General features: G+C 41.1%; 1 protein-coding gene across 9 annotated transcripts in view; it reads left to right on the top strand.

Annotated features, from left to right (window-relative positions):
- Window positions 1–16,671, top strand: part of PCBP3 (poly(rC) binding protein 3) — a 313,033-nt gene that overhangs the window by 126,033 nt on the left and 170,329 nt on the right. For 4 of the 9 annotated variants that reach the window (XM_066259178.1, XM_066259172.1, XM_066259174.1 and 1 more), the window contains exon 2: window positions 13,445–13,483. The exons of 2 other annotated variants lie outside the window; for them this stretch is intronic. The gene's annotated coding sequence lies outside the window, so the exon portion shown is untranslated. Of the gene's footprint in view, window positions 1–2,516; window positions 2,540–2,577; window positions 2,710–13,444; window positions 13,484–16,671 lie in introns of those variants that run through there. 3 more of the 9 variants (XM_066259177.1, XM_066259180.1, XM_066259179.1) reach the window with 2 other exon arrangements.

Genomic DNA, 16,671 nt, shown 5'->3' with positions numbered 1-16,671 from the left:
GCGCCCGACCGGGATCCACCCGGCACGCCCACCATGGGGCGAAGCTCTGCCCACCAGGGGGCGATGCTCTGCCCATCCTGGGCGTCGCCATATTGCGACCAGAGCCACTCTAGCGCCTGAGGCAGAGGCCACAGAGCCATCCCCAGCGCCCGGGCCATCTTTGCTCCAATGGAGCCTCGGCTGCGGGAGGGGAAGAGAGAGACAGAGAGGAAAGCGCGGCGGAGGGGTGGAGAAGCAAATGGGCGCTTCTCCTGTGTGCCCTGGCCGGGAGTCGAACCCGGGTCCTCCGCACGCTAGGCCGATGCTCTACCGCTGAGCCAACCGGCCAGGGCAGTTTCAGAATTTTTTAATGGTCATTCCCTGTTTCTCCTTTCTCTCATCCCCTGGATACCACTAATCTGCTTTTTATCACTCTGTATTTATGTATTCTGGATGTTTCTTGTTAATAGAATTATATAGGATGCTAACCTTTTTTGTGGTTTAGAATGGTCTTTGAAAATATTTCATAATCACTTGAAAAGAGTGTGTATTTTGCTGTTATTATGTAGAGTAATGATTTTCAACTGGGTATGCCATGGCACACCGGCATGCCACAAGAATTTTTAAAACATGACATACCTGACTATTTAGTCAGAGCATTGAACTCTTTTCTTTTAGATTGTCAAGTAAAAAAAAGACAACAGCCAACATAACAGTAGTCATCTGGTGTGAATGAATCAAAATTATACCTATTTTTTTGTCAGATTTGCAAAATATTTACTTTTTGATGTGTCACAGTATTTTAGTAATTAATGTGTGCCATGAGATGAAAAAGGTTGAAACTTGCTGATGTAGAGTGTTCTATGAATGTCAGTTAAGTAATGTAGTTGATAGTGTTGAGTCTCCTATATTCTTTACTGATCTTCTGTCTAGTTAGTTTTGACCTTTTATTATGTATTGCCCTTTTTAACTTCTGATAATACTTTTTGCTCTGAAACCTACTTTTTCTGATGTTAGTATAGCCATTCAAACTTTCTTTTGATTAGGGTTGGCATGTTACATCATTTTTCACCCTTATCTCCTCATCAATGTGTATCATTGTATTTCAAGTGAGTTTCTTATAAACAGTCAACCATGTATATTCTCTCAATCTAAATGTAGCTCATGCCAGGGCTTCGCCAATGGTTTGGGTACCACAGTTTGTGGAGCTCCCATGTCAAGAAGTCCAGAAACTTCTCTTCTCCACTTCCTGGCCATTTTACCCCCTCTGGTGCAAAAGTTTTGGATCCCCAGTGAGGGGTTGAGTCAAGGGACCTTGGTTCTTTTGTCAACCTTCATCTTGATTCATCTCTCTAACCATTGTTTGAAGCAATTGCAGGTCAGATTTCTCACTATAATCTCTGAATCTTAGCTTTCAAAATGTATCCAAACCAGAATAAATAAAGCAGACTCATTTGGGGCTCTTTAATCCTGGGGGTCACTAGGAGGTCCTTTTGGCCAGCACCACCTTGTATTAAAACCTTTTCTTGAACTCCATCAATGTTCATTTTATTCATACCTAACAGTTGAGGGTATGGATGTTCATGTAGTAGGCCAGGACCACTGTGGTTGGGATCACGGCATTGGCTTCTTCTCTGGGGGGCTCAGTGGCATTGATTCTGAGCCGCACCATCAGCTGAGATTAACATAGGCAAAGACTGAGGGAATCCTTAGTGGTAAAACTTTGGGTGTCCCTGGCAGCCACAAAGGCTGCTTGGGTTGTTGCTGGTGAAAGCTGCTGGGGTCTTTTGCTCTTCTTTTCCTCCAAAGGGGTAGGTCACAACTGAGGAGATCCCTTTTGGTGGCAAGCTATGCGGGACTGATACTGATATGTGGGATGGGCTGATACAGGTAAAATGCTGCCCATACTTTCTAAGTGGCCATCATTGATTTCTGTGCTACACTGGGTGCTGTAGCTCTTGCATTGTCCTCCACAGCTCTCTCAGAGCTATTTTTATCAGTAAGTAGCTGTTAATCATTGTTTTTCTGGCAGTACAAGCGCTGGGACCTCATGGTCCACCAATCTTGCTGATATCACTCGCCTAAATGTTTGTTGTTTCTTTCCTTTTTGTGTAAGAAATAAAGATGATCCTTAGGAAACAGGAATTTTTACATGGTATTGACTTTAGTTGGGGTGTTTTCATGGTGCTAAGTTCAACTGGGATAGGCTAGACCCAAGGAAAAGTAGCTGGCTTCTGCTTTCTCCAAAGGCACCAGTGACTGTCCTTGATACTGAAATTTGTCTCAGGAGAACCAGAGGACAAAAATTTTAGGCAATGATGAAAGGTAGAGGGATTTCTTCTTATAGAAAAAGATAAACAACTGATCTTTTCCAGCTGGAGTTGACCCATTAAATGTATTTGGAAATGTCTCTCAGTTTGGCAAGATTTGGATCACAGACCTTTCTCAAGAGCTGTGGATGTATTAGCCATTACATTGAAGATCAGTCCCAGCCATACCCCTCAACCAGGACTCTGTGGGAAGAAGTACTGATCTAGACTGCTGGGGTGACCATCCCCAGGTAAGAGATACAGTTGTATAAAATTATCTGTGTCATAGGGAATGGAGGCCCAAGGAGAATCAGAGACAACCAGACATATTTGTTGGAGATCATGAGGCTGGAATCCCATGATGCATTCCACACAGAGGCACCAGCCCCTCCAGGTTGCTCGACACCAGAAGTCTAAGGTGGTACGTGGTCATAGGCATTCACAATACTGGAACGAGTGTTTGTAGAAGTTATGGGTAAAGAGATCTGTCTTCTCCTTCACTGAAATGATTTAGTTTGGTGCTTCTAGTGCCAGACTTGGCCAAATTTGTAGCTGCTGCTTTTTCCTTTCGATGTGCTGGTTCTTGAACCAAATCTTTAATACTAACTCAAGTTGAGTAGCTGAATTAAGTTTTGCTATGGTAACCCAGTGTGGATACATGGTCTTTTCAAATATATCTTTCAGTATTCTAAACTGTTCCGGACTGAAGGTTGCTCAGTACTGGCAAGCAGAGCTTGGCTTTTCTGTCATGATATCTTTTAAACCTAGAATGATCTATTGTACGTGTTTCTGAGCTCCTAAATTTTGTCTGTGTGAGGAGTCCTGTTTTGTTGTTTTTTTTTGTTTGTTTGTTTGTTTTTTAATCAAATCTTAACATCTCTTTATTTCAGTTAGGATTTTTTTTTTTTAAATAAATTTTTATTAATGGTAATGGGATGACATTAATAAATCAGGGTACATATATTCAAAGAAAACATGTCTAGGTTATTTTGTCATCAAATTATGTTGCAAACCCCTCGCCCAAAGTCAGATTGTCCTCCGTCACCCTCTATCTAGTTCTCTGTGCCCCTCCCCCTCCCCCTAACTCTCTCCCTCCCTCCCTCCCATGTCCTCCCTCCCCCCCCACCCTTGGTAACCACCACACTCTTGTCCATGTCTCTTAGTCTCATTTTTATGTTCCACCAATGTATGGAATCATGTAGTTCTTGTTTTTTTCTGATTTACTTACTTCACTCCTTATAATGTTATCAAGATCCCACCATTTTGCTGTAAATGATCTGATGTCATCATTTCTTATGGCTGAGTAGTATTCCATAGTGTATATGTGCCACATCTTCTTTATCCAGTCTTCTATTGAAGGGCTTTTTGGTTGTTTCCATGTCTTGGCCACTGTGAACAGTGCTGCAATGAACATGGGGCTACATGTGTCTTCACGTATCAATGTTTCTGAGGTTTTGGGGTACATACCCAGTAGAGGGATTGCTGGGTCATAAGGTAGTTCTATTTGCAGTTTTTTGAGGAACCACCATACTTTACTCCATAATGGTTGTACTACTTTACAGTCCCACCAACAGTGAATGAGGGTTCCTTTTTCTCCACAGCCTCTCCAACATTTGCTATTACCCATCTTGTTGATAATAGCTAATCTAACAGGAGTGAGGTGGTATCTCATTGTAGTTTTGATTTGCATTTCTCTAATAACTAATGAGGCTGAGCATCTTTTCATATATCTGTTGGCCATTTGTATTTCTTCCTGGGAGAAGTGTCTGTTCATGTCCTCTTCCCATTTTTTTATTGGATTGTTTGTTTGTTTGTTGTTGAGTTTTATGAGTTCTTTGTAAATTTTGGATATTAGGCCCTTATCTGAGCTGTCGTTTGAAAATATCAGTTCCCATATAGTTGGCTGTCTGTTTATTTTGATATCAGTTTCTCTTGCTGAGCAAAAACTTTTAATTCTGATGTAGTCCCATTCATTTATCTTTGCCTTCACTTCTCTTGCCATTGGAGTCAAGTTCATAAAATGTTCTTTAAAACCCAGGTCCATGATTTTAGTACCTATGTCTTCTTCTATGTACTTTATTGTTTCAGGTCTTATATTTAGGTCTTTGATCCATTTTGAATTAATTTTAGTACACGGGGACAGGCTGTAGTCGAGTTTCATTCTTTTGCATGTGGCTTTCCAGTTTTCCCAACACCATTTGTTGAAGAGGCTTTCTTTTCTCCATTGTGTGTTGTTGGCCCCTTTATCAAAGATTATTTGACCATATATATGTGGTTTTATTTCTGGGCTTTCTATTCTGTTCCATTGGTCTGAGTGTCTATTTTTCTGCCAATACCATGCTGTTTTGATTATCGTGGCCCTATAATATAGTTTAAAGTCAGGTATTGTAATGCCCCCAGCTTCATTCTTTTTCCTTAGGATTGTTTTGGCTATTCGGGGTTTTTTATAGTTCCATATAAATCTGATGATTTTTTGTTCCATTTCTTTAAAAAATCTCATAGGGATTTTGATGGGAATTGCATTAAATTTGTATATTGCTTTGGGTAATATGGCCATTTTGATTATATTTATTCTTCCTATCCAAGAACAAGGAATATTTTTCCATCTCATTGTATCTTTTTCGATTTCCCTTAACAATGCTTTGTAATTTTCATTATATAGGTCCTTTACGTTCTTTGTTATGTTTATTCCTAGGTATTTTATTTTTTTTGTTGCAATCGTGAAGGGGATTATTTTTTTGAGTTCGTTTTCTAATATTTCATTGTTGGCATATAGAAAGGCTATGGACTTTTGTATGTTAATTTTGTATCCTGCGACCTTACTGTATTGGTTTATTGTTTCTAATAATCTTTTTGTGGAGTCCTTCGGGTTTTCGATGTATAGGATCATATCATCAGCAAAAAGTGATAGCTTTACTTCTTCTTTTCCGATATGGATGCCTTTTATTTCTTTGTCTTGTCTGATTGCTCTGGCCAGAACTTCTAGCACCACGTTGAATAAGAGTGGAGAGAGTGGACAACCCTGTCTTGTTCCTGATTTAAGGTAGAAAGTCCTCAGTTTTATGCCGTTTAATAGGATGTTGGCTGATGGTTTATCATATATGGCCTTTATCATGTTGAGATATTTTCCTTCTATACCCATTTTGTTGAGAGTCTTAAACATAAAATTGTGTTGTATTTTATTGAAAGCCTTTTCTGCATCTATTGATAAGATCATGTGGTTTTTGTTCTTTGTTTTGTTGATATGGTGTATTATGTTAACCGTTTTGCGTATGTTGAACCATCCTTGAGATTCTGGGATGAATCCCACTTGATCATGATGTATTATTTTTTTAATATGTTGTTGTATTTGGTTTGCCAGTATTTTGTTTAGTATTTTAGCATCTGTATTCATTAGAGATATTGGTCTGTAGTTTTCTTTTTTTGTGCCATCCTTGCCAGGTTTTGGTATGAGGGTTATGTTGGCCTCATAAAATGTGTTTGGAAGTATTGCTTCTTCTTCAATTTTTTGGAAGACTTTGAGTAGAATAGGAACCAAGTCTTCTTTGAATGTTTGATAGAATTCACTAGTATAACCGTCTGGGCCTGGACTTTTATTTTTGGGGAGATTTTTAATAGTTTTTTCTATTTCCTCCCTGCTGATTGGTCTGTTTAGGCTTTCTGCTTCTTCATGACTCAGTCTAGGAAGGTTGTATTGTTCTAGGAATTTATCCATTTCTTCTAGATTGTTGTATTTGGTGGCATATAATTTTTCATAGTATTCTACAGTAATCCTTTGTATATCTATGATGTCTGTGGTGATCTCTCCTCTTTCATTTTGGATTTTATTTATTTGAGTCCTGTGTCTTTTTTCCTTGGTGAGTCTTGCCAAGGGTTTGTCAATTTTGTTGATCTTTTCAAAGAACCAGCTCCTTGTTTTATTGATTTTTTCTATAGTTTTTCTGTTCTCTATTTCATTTATTTCTGCTCTGATTTTTATTATCTCCTTTCTTCGGCTGGTTTTGGGTTGTCTTTGTTCTTCTTTTTCTAGTTCCTTAAGGTGTGAAATTAAGTGGTTTACTTCGGCTCTCTCTTGTTTGTTCATATAGGCCTGAAGTGATATGAACTTTCCTCTTATTACTGCTTTTGCTGCATCCCAGAGATTCTGATATGTCATATTTTCATTTTCATTTGTCTGTATATATCTTTTGATTTCTGCGCTTATTTCTTCTTTGACCCATTCATTTTTTAGAAGTATGTTGTTTAGTTTCCACATTTTTGTGGGTTTTTCCCCCTCTTTTTTGCAGTTGAATTCTAGTTTTAAGGCTTTATGATCAGAAAATATGCTTGGTACAATTTCAATTTTTCTAAATTTGCTGATATTGTCTTTGTGGCCCAACATATGGTCAATTCTTGAGAATGTTCCATGTACACTAGAGAAAAATGTATACTCTGTCGCTTTGGGATGAAGTGTCCTGTAGATGTCTACCATATCCAGGTGTTCTAGTATTTCGTTTAAGGCCACTATATCTTTATTGATTCTCTGTTTGGATGACCGATCTAGAGCCGTCAGCGGTGTATTGAGGTCTCCAAGTATGATTGTATTTTTGTTAGTTTTTGTTTTAAGGTCAATAAGTAGCTGTCTTATATATTTTGGTGCTCCTTGGTTTGGTGCATATATATTAAGGATTGTTATGTCTTCTTGATTCAACTTCCCCTTAATCATTATGAAATGACCATTTTTGTCTCTGAGTACTTTTTCTGTCTTGTAGTCAGCATTATTAGATATGAGTATTGCTACGCCTGCTTTTTTTTGGGTGTTGTTTGCTTGGAGTATTGTTTTCCAGCCTTTCACTTTGAATTTGTTTTTATCCTTGTTGCTTAGATGTGTTTCTTGTAGGCAGCATATAGTTGGATTTTCTTTTTTAATCCATTCTGCTACTCTGTGTCTTTTTATTGGTAAGTTTAATCCATTTACATTTAGTGTAATTATTGACACTTGTGGGTTCCCTACTGCCATTTTATAAATTGCTTTCTGTTAGTTTTGTATCTAGTTTGATTCTTCTCTTTTGTTTTTCTGTCATTTGTTTTTGTTTGTTTGTATTCCATACTTCTTTCCTCTGTTGCTACCTTTTTTAAGTCAAGTGTTTTTGTGGTGGTTTTTTTAAGGGTGGTTACCATTAAGTAATGAAAAGGGTACCTACCATATTCATTGTAGTACCCTATCTTATAAGTATTTCTGCACTTCATCATCCTTTGCTACTGTTAATCTCCATCCTCTCCCCCCTTTTTTTCCTTTGTTGTCACAGTTTAAGTTTGGTTTTATTGCGTTCTTGGTGGAGCTGTTACTTGTGGTGTTGTTTTCTTTTGTTCTTTGAATCTGATTGGAAAACCCCCTTTAGTATTTCCTGGAGTGGGGGCTTTCTGTTGATAAATTCTCTCATCTTGTCTGTATTTGTGAATGTTTTTATATCTCCTTCATACTTGAAGGATAGCTTTGATGGGTATAGTATTCTTGGCTGAAAGTTCCTCTCTTTCAGGGCTTTAAATATTGGGGTCCACTCTCTTCTAGCTTGTAGAGTTTCTGCTGAGAAATCTGATGATAATCTAATAGGCTTTCCTTTATATGTTGTACTCTTCTTTTCCCTGGCTGCCTTGAGAATTTTTTCTTTGTCATTGGTTTGTGTCATCTTTATTATGATGTGCCTTGGAGTGGGTTTGTTGGGGTTAAGAAAACTCGGTGTTCTGTTTGCTTCTTGAATTTGAGGCTTTAGTTCCTTCCACAGGCTTGGGAAGTTCTCGTCTATTATTTGTTTGAGTATATTCTCCATTCCATTTTCTTTCTCTTCTCCCTCTGATATACCTGTTATTCTTATGTTATTCTTTCTGATGGAGTCAGACAATTCCTGTAGGGCTTTCTCGTTTTTTATTATTTTTGAGTCTCTTTCTTCTTCTCTCTGTTGTGCCTCAAGTTGTTTGTCTTCTATTTCACTAATCCTATCTTCAATCTGGGCTGTTCTGTTAGCTAAGCTTGTTACTTCGTTTTTCAGCTCGTGAATTGAGTTTTTCATTTCTGTTTGATTTGTTTTTATAGTTTCAATTTCCTTGGTAATATATTCTTTGTGTTCATTGAGTTGTTTTCTGATCTCCCTATATTGCCTTTCTGTGTTTTCTTGTATCTCTCTGAGTATTTTTAAGATTTCTATTTTAAATTCTCTGTCATTTAGCTCCAAGGCTTCCAATATGTTAAGTCTTTTCTCCATAGATTTTTCCACATCTATTTGTGTTACCTCTCTTTCTTTTGTATCCATAATATTCGATTTCCTCTTTCTTATCGGCATCTGAGGGTGGTCTTATTGATAGCACTAATTAGAATTAATAAAGAGTAAAAAGTAAAAAAAAAAAAAAAAAAAAAAAAAAGGTAAAACACCCCACAAAAAAAACCCAGTAATAATTTATTATTTCCCCCTTTTTTTCTCTCTTCTCTTTCCCTCCTCTCCCCTCCTCAGGGAAATATCGTTCCTATAATGGAGGGCCTGATTTGGGGTGAAGAGTTCAAGGGGCAAAAAAAAGGAAATAGGGGCCTACTAAATGCAAAAAAAAAAAAAAAAAAAAAAGGAAGAAAATCTTAGACAAGCATAAGATGATTTGCTTGTAAGTGATAGTCAACTAAGAGATATAATGAGAGGGATAAGAGGGAACCAGAAAAAAGGACCAAAAAAGAATAATAAAGAAGAAAAAATAAAAATAATAAGTAAAAATCTGTTGTATTAAGTGGAGCGAAGACTAAATACAATGGAGACCTTGGGTTGGGAGGACCCAAAATGCCACAAAAATAAACAAACAAGAAAAAAGAAAAAAAAATAAAAACAAAAGCAAAAAAGAGAAATAAAGCCAAAAAAAAGCCTTGAGTCCCAAATTAACTTATTTGTTCGTGATTGAGGATTATATGGGATGAAAGTAAAATGAGAAAAGAAAAAACGAATAGAAAGGAAAAAGTAAGAAAAAGAGAACAACGAAGGAAGAAATAAAATAGGAAGAGAAAAAAACAAAATAAAGCAAGACAAAAAAAAAAAAAAACAAAAGAGGAGAGAGTGAGAGTTAAGTGTTTTGGAGTATAACCTTAAAGGAGGGTGAGGATGAAGAAGAAAAATAAAATGCAACACTCATGGGTAGTGTAGTTCAAGAAAGGGGAAGCATGAGATGGGCAGAGAACAGAAGGACCGAGGTGGAGGATATAAAGGGAAAAAGATAGAAGAAACAAACAACAACAACAACAAAAAAAAATTAGTGGATCAAGTTGTAAAGTCTGTGGGTTTTTCTTGATTTTGAGAGGTTAACTTCTTCCTTTTTCTTTTCTCTCTCTCTTCCTGGTCGGTGACTCTGTACCCCAGGCTCTGCCCCTGTGTCACTCTTAGGTAGGGATTTGCAGTTGATGGGATTCTATGGCAATGTCATATAATTGGCTTTAGTCTTGCTGGAAGTAAAGGCTTGTTGGCGTTTGCAGGGTCCAACGATGAGAGAGTTTGCTTTCCTGGATTCTCTCTCCTAGTCCCCCTTTCTGAATTAGCAGCCTGGTGATCCAGCTATAAGGCTGCAACTGCTTCTGCCTGGGGAGTAAGAGGCTCAAAGAGCTGGGAAATCCCCACTCTATCCCCACTCAGTGCAAGGCTTTGGGAAAGGCTCTGAGAGTCAGGGCCTCCAGTGTAATCAGGCGGGGGTGGGAGTCAATTGTTGTCAAGGTGACTGTTCAGCGCCTATCATTTAGTTGGACCTCTCAACCCAGGCTTTCCACACTTTGTAGCCTGTTTTTGCAGGGAAGAAGAGGCACTAGTCTCTGCTTACGACTAGTGTAGTATAGACCTTATTATCTGCCAAGTCCTTCTTGTTAGCGTTTATCCCTGAATATGGAGGCTCTATCAATCAGAAGTTGCCCCCGCCCCTTTAGCGAGAGGCACTAAAAAATATCACGCCTCTTGTCTTGGATCGCTGAACTGAGAGAGATCTTATCAAATAGAACTGACGGTGCGCAGATTTAATGGGTTAAGCTAATTTCAGTGATTGGGACGCAGCTGTGCTTCCGAAGGTATTTTAGGCTGCCTGCGCGCGCCCCTCCCCCAACGCTTGATTGTTAGCTTGAATGGCTGGGTGAGGTGCCCCGCCCACGGAGAGAATCTCCCAAGCCTCTCCCGCTCGCCCCGCCGCTGGCGGCTGGCCCGCACCAGGCGCAGGATAATGGAGCCCCCTGGGTGTGCGGGCCAGCAGGGCGCCCTGGGCGCGTGGAATGCCCAAGGCACGCGCGCGAATGGGGCGCTCCGGGCACCGGTGGCCGGCGACCCCCACTCGCAGTGTGTGGGCCGCTGGGAACGTCAGCGGTGCTCAACCGGACCGGGCGTGCGCGCGGCTGCTCGCGGTGGCGGTTCGCGGGGGCTCGCGGCGGCTCGCGGTGGCGGCTCGCGTCGGCTGCTCTCGGCGGCTTGCGGTTCCCAAGTATATGGGCTGACTCACCACAGGGGCACTTCCTTGCGGTTTGAAAGAACGTCCCTGTGGTAGATTCCTCCACACCCTCGTCTCTCAGATTCAAGTGATAACAGTCCTTTCGCTATCAGTTTGTGTGGAACTCCGGAATGCTCCGAGGATAAATTTTTCTGTTTCTAGTTGATAAATTTGTTGTGATTTAGGGGAGAGCTGTCGGACGCGCTGCTCACGGCGCCATTTCCGTGACGTCACTGTCAGTTAGGATTTTTACACCATTTATATTTAATGTGATTACTGTTATGATATGTTATTGGTTTCTGTTTGTCTCGTTTTTTTATTATGTCCTCTTTTTCTACCTTATTTTGGATTGAGTATTTATGAGCAATTTTATCACCATTACTAGTTTATTAGTTATATCTCTTTGTTTTTAGTGGTTGCCTTGGGACTCATTTTATATATCCTGAACTTACCATGGTCTGTCTTCAAATAACATTATGCTCACTTACTTATAGTATAAAAACTAACAACAGTAACTTTTACTTGGCATTCATGTCATTGTTGTCATGCCATTTTACTTCTGCATTGTTACAGATTCCACTATATGCAGTTACTTTTTTGCATCAACTGGTCTATTATCTTTTAAAACAATCTCAGAAATTAAGGAAAATAGGCATTTCTATTTATTCATAAACTTTCTGTTTCCAGAGCTTTTCATTTCTTATGTAAGTCAAGATTTCTTTCTGATATCATTTTCCTATTGTATGATGGACTGGTTTTAATGTTTTCCATAGTTCAGGTATGTGGTGATGAATTATTGAATATTTTAGCTTTTGTCTGTTGGGAAAAGTCCTCATTTTGCCTTTGTATTTGAAAGTTATTTTCACTATATCTGGTATTTCAGGTCAACAATTTTTCCCTTCTTTACTTTAGAGATAGAATTCCATTAACTTCTGGCTTACACTATTTCTGAAAAGTCCTCTCTCCACCATGGCTGTTTGTTTCTCTTTACATGTTTCTTTTATCTCTGGCTGCTTTTAAGATTTTTCTCTTTACGTAAATTGCTTATGATGTACCTTGGTTTAATTTCCTTTATTTTTTTTCTGCTTGGGAATTGTTGACTTCCTTGGATAAACAGGTTCATAATTTTCATCAATTATTGAAAATATTTTGTCATTATTTTTTTAAATATGTTTTTGTTTGAAGCTGGCCTCCCCTTTAAGTCCTCAATTACACACATATTTGTGGTTTTTTTAAAGAGAAGAAAGGGTATTTCTATCTGTGTTTCATTTTAGATAGTTTCTGTCTGTAATATTGTTTTGTTGCATATTGACTAATTTATATATATATAATGAAATAATATATATATATTATTTCTAGATGTTTGATTTAGGTCTTCTTAAAAATGTTTTTCATGTCTCATGTTATATTTTCCTAAACATATACAGTGCATTTATAATAACTATTTTAAGGACCTGTGTACTAATTATTTTTGTGTGTGATGTTTGGATCTTTTTCTTATTGATCAGCTGTTCTCATGAGATATATTTTCATGCTTTTTGCATACCTGTTAATTTTGAATAGGTGGAAGACATTGTGCAATTTATATTGTTGGGTTCTGTATTCTTTTAAATACCTTAAATTTTCTTGTTGGAATGAATTTTAATTGGAAAGTTGAGATCCTTTGGTGGCTTGTTGTTGGACAGTGTTAGGCGGCAATTCCTAGTTTAGTACACCAGTTTTGTCTGGTGCTAATGTGCCCTGCTGCTGAGGTGACACTCTTCCAAGAGCTCACCCCGTGGCCCCTGTGTCACAAGGTTCCCTGGCCTGGTTGTCTGGAGCGAGCACATTCCTAGAGCTGTGGGATCTACAACTCCTGTTGTCCTGCTTCCTTCTTTTGGCTCTTTCTGGTCACAGGTAGCTTGCTCACTCACATATGCTAATTGGAGTGCTGGTGAAGACTGAAGTGAATCTCCCACAGGTCTGTGGAACATTTCTCTGTAAGGCTATCTCCTTTCCAACTCTGCCTGCTCATTCCAGCTGCTGTTGCCTTCCTGGCTCTCAACCCCACTTTCTCCTCTTAGGACTCCGTTGCTTTGCCTGGACCTACCTCCTTTTGGCACTGTAGCCTAGAAACACTCCCCACACTGCAGGCTGGGTGATCAGGATGCATCACATGATTTCTTTCCCTCAAGGATCATTGTCCTGTTGATGTCCGTTGTCTTGTGTCTAAACACCCTGTCTCAGTTCTTTTGTCTGTTTTCTTAATTGTTTGAGGTGGGAGAGTCATCCCTTTTCTTCTGTCATGGATGGAAGTGGATGTCATCCTTTGGTAATTGCTGCCACCCCCATCCTCCTCAGTCCTTTTAGGACTGCAGCGTTGGGGCTGCCTGAGGGCGTCTCTGACAGTATTGTTTACTTGCCATTGAAGTCTTTGCACAGGCAGGTCTCCTTGGTCCTGTCAAAGTGTAGGGGAGTCAGGGGCTCTGAGCGTTTTTGATATCTTTTAGTTTTTACACTCAATTTAGACTCTACTTTTGGTGGAATCCTTTCTCTGGAAAACTGCCTTGACTTTCCAAATAACTGATATGATTACATTTTTAAAATGAATTACTTCAGTTTGATGAAGTTTGATATCTAAGTTGATAGAGCATTCTTTGTGCTATTTTATAATTATAATGATTTTTTTAACCTGTTTGCAGGGCTGTCTACAGAGAGAGAAGATCTTCACATGGTTCCATGTAAGTAGTGCTTTTTACAATGCTTTTATAGGGGTATGTCTTTAAATTGAGTGATTCTTTCTACATCAGTTGATTTGTGAAATCTTGCTTGCATATGAAGCCATGTGTCTTGCTATGCTTCCTTGTGGCCTGGTTTTATGTCACACAACGGACCTGTTACAGGTCAGGGCGCAACAATAGTGACAGTGATATGCACAATTTCCCTTCTGGTGTTTGTAGAACCAAGATTGAAATAGAGGCAATTTTCTCCTTTTCTATTAACCTTTCTTGTCCAACCCTGACCAAACCATCCAGCAGTGGACCCGAGGGCCAGTTGTTACTGTGCCCGCACAGACACAAGCCTTTGGTCCAGGCTCCGGCAGTGCCCGCTGGGCAGTGATGAGTATGCACTGTGGCCATGATGGCATGCCCAGGCCATTGGACTCCTCTTTGTGGCTCTGACTGAAGTTTTGCAAAACTATCTTGCAATGATTTCTTTTAAATTTGTCCTTAAGAGGTCTGCTTTTTTTAAAAAAAACATAATAATATTTTCTGAAAGTATTCAGCAGTCTTGTGTGGAATACAAACATAGTCATAAGAATGGCTAATGTTTATGAAGTGCCTGATTTGTGTCAGTTCTGATGGTCTGAATACCTTGGTTAGTCCCCATAGTACCCTGTGAGGTAGGTACTGTTCCACTCATTTCCAAGACTCGGGGAGGTGATGTCACTGTGGTGATTAATGATGAGACTGGGATTTGAGCTGTGGCCTCTGACTTTACGAGCCCGAGTCCACTTCCTGATAGTAGAGTAAGTGGGAACTGCCTTGGTGATGTGAGGTGGCTCCGAACTCAGTGTCTGCCCTTCTCATTGAGTAATTTTGATGATAGCCTCGAGTGGCCACCTTGGAGTACTGGGCCTTCCCATCCTGGTGGGAGGTGACACAGGCACAGCCCACTGTCCCTCCAGGGCCTGCTGCCTGCTGCAGGGCTGCGACTTCATCATCTGCCCCCTCGGGGGATGTTGGCAATGAGTTGGGACCTCATGCATATAGGTATTTAGGGCTGGTGGGCAACCGAATCCTGATTAACATTTGCAGAGGAGAGTTATTACTTAACAAATTATTTGAACAAAGACCTTATTTGTTCCTTTCTTTCTTCAGCAAGTATTTATGGAATGCCTGTGATGTGCCAGGCACCCTTCTGGAAAGCCTTTAGCTTACATCCTTGTGGGGATGATGAAATATAAATATTATAAGTAACAGCGTGTCAGGTGGTGGGGCACAATGGAGGAGTGAAGGGGAGGGCTACAGGATCGCTGGCTGCACTGCAGATGGGCCTGGCGGTTGAGCAGGCCCCTGAGAAGGGGCCTCTGAGCAGAGTGGTAAAGGCGTGCAGGGGTGAACCTGTGGTGTTGGAGGGGGAAGGCTCCAGGCCTCAGGGGAGCTGGAGCAGAGGCTCTGGGCGATGTGCCTGGGGTGCTCATGGAGAAGTGAGGAGGCCAGTGTGGCTGCCGCTAAGGGGAGAGATGGAGTGGGGGCAGGAAATGAGGTCAGTGGGCATTGGGGATACACCAGGGGCTAGAGGGTCATTTCAAGGTCACTCTCGCTGTGCAAGGAATGAGGGCTGAGTATGGGAGTGGGGAGCCAGGTAGTCATTTTTGCATCTTTGCCGGATTATTCTTTCAAACTAAAGCTGTTACAAAGAGGACATCCAAATTCCGCCTGGCTTGGGACCAACATTGTAATTGTGCAAATCTGGATCTAATTTTCACAGAAACCCCAAGGGAAGGGCTTCTGGAACTCAGGCATATAAACAACTCACTGTATGTACTGGGCTTCTTTCTCCCTGGACTCTGTTGTCTCGATTCTTCCTGTGTTTGGACTGGACTGCGTTCTGGGGATGAACCAACATGCCAGGGTGGGCAAGACTGGCTGACTACCCACCTGCCTGCGCTGTGCAGCGCCACAGGCCCATGCTGGATGAGAGGCAGAGGCACACGCCGCCGCCTGTGAGCCATCAAGACTGTGGTTCCAGAGGGCTGCAGCAGAGACTCCGGGAATTCCCCGAGGCTTGGTTAAGTAAAGGCAGCCAGCTTTTTATAGGGCACCAGTGCCTCTTCTGCAGGTTTGGAGGGAGCTATTAGGAGAGTCAGCTGTTTGGAACAGAAATGGCTTTGTTTCCCTTGGCAATCTTGGTTGAGCCCTGCAGTGTCTTCCGGTGGGGATTCCTGGGGATATGATGAGCCAGCACAAAGCTCATCTGCAGTGGGTGATGCCCAGGGGACCTGGTGGCTTTGGAGGAACTTGGGTTCCATTTGCACATCTCTGAGAACTTTCCACACTTTCTTAGGCTGAGGTGAAGGGCAGTCTAACATAGTGAAACTGGGGACAGTCTTTGGGCTTCAGTGCGATGCCTGACGCCCTTGCTGAGACAAGGCTTGGGCTCCTGAAAGCCTGCTCTGTTAGGCAGAGGGGAACCCAGGCTCCCACAGCAAGCTGGTGATGGGGCCCTTCCCAGCCCAGCTCGGGGCAGGGTTACACTAAGAGCAGGGAATCAAGAGATAATGATAACAAAAACTTTATTGACATTTTAATTTACTTTGAAGTTTTTTATTTTTTGTCATACTGAATTAGTTATTTGCTTTTCCCAGTTTTTTCCCCCCTGTATTACACTAAGATAACAGCTTTCACTATAGAATTGGAAAATTTGGAACATATGAAAAAGAACTTTAACACTCATCTAAAATGAGTACAGACAGGAGGACTGTGCTGATGAGCTTGCTGACCGGGACTCTTCCCTCAGAGGCCCCATTCCTGCTGCTCGCAGGGCAGCCCTGTGATCACTTTCTCACACACACCCTGGCCCCTTCCTGTCATTGAGTGTCCTCTGAGCATAGTAACAATACAGTGATGTAGGGAGACACATGGCCCAGCAGACTGGCCACGGGACATGGCACAGCTTCCATGCCCACCCCAGCCCTGGCTATACCTCCCTGGTGGGTTTGCTCTTTATCCTGAGGCCATGCTTGTCCATCCTTCCTCAGACTTCAGTCTCAGCTGGTACTGTGTCTCTTTCCCATCTCAAATGCTGCCTGCCCAGCCCCCTGCTTGGGTCTCCCTGTGACCTAGGGCAGGCCCCCTCTCCTTTACTTAGGCACCTGCTGCTGCCTTAGTTGTGCTGCCTCTCTCCTGGGCCCTGACAGATCATC

The sequence above is a fragment of the Saccopteryx bilineata genome, chromosome 2, assembly GCF_036850765.1.
Source record: "Saccopteryx bilineata isolate mSacBil1 chromosome 2, mSacBil1_pri_phased_curated, whole genome shotgun sequence".
NCBI classification, from domain to species: domain Eukaryota; kingdom Metazoa; phylum Chordata; class Mammalia; order Chiroptera; family Emballonuridae; genus Saccopteryx; species Saccopteryx bilineata.
The sequence above is the reverse complement of the archived record's forward strand: the minus strand, read 5'-3'. Positions and strand labels throughout refer to the sequence as shown.